This window comes from Lupinus angustifolius, chromosome LG02 (genome assembly GCF_001865875.1).
Source record: "Lupinus angustifolius cultivar Tanjil chromosome LG02, LupAngTanjil_v1.0, whole genome shotgun sequence".
Lineage (NCBI taxonomy): Eukaryota > Viridiplantae > Streptophyta > Magnoliopsida > Fabales > Fabaceae > Lupinus > Lupinus angustifolius.
The window spans coordinates 21411450-21411696 of record NC_032010.1 but is presented as its reverse complement, the minus strand read 5'-3'; positions in this window follow the sequence as shown (position 1 = coordinate 21411696).

The following is a 247-nucleotide window of genomic DNA, read 5'->3' as shown; positions in this document are numbered from 1 at the left end:
TCCTCATCCTATCCAGATCCTCATCCTCATCCTCATCCTCATCCCCATCCTCATCCTCCTACTCCTCCTCCTCCTCCTCATCATCCTACCCTCATACTCATCCTCATCCTATCCTCATCCTCATCCTCATCCTCCTCCTCTTGCTCATCCTATCCTCGTCCTCATCCTCATCATATCCATGTCCTCATCCTCATCCTCATCCTATCCTCCTCCTCATCCTCATTCTATCCTCGTCCTCCTCCTTACC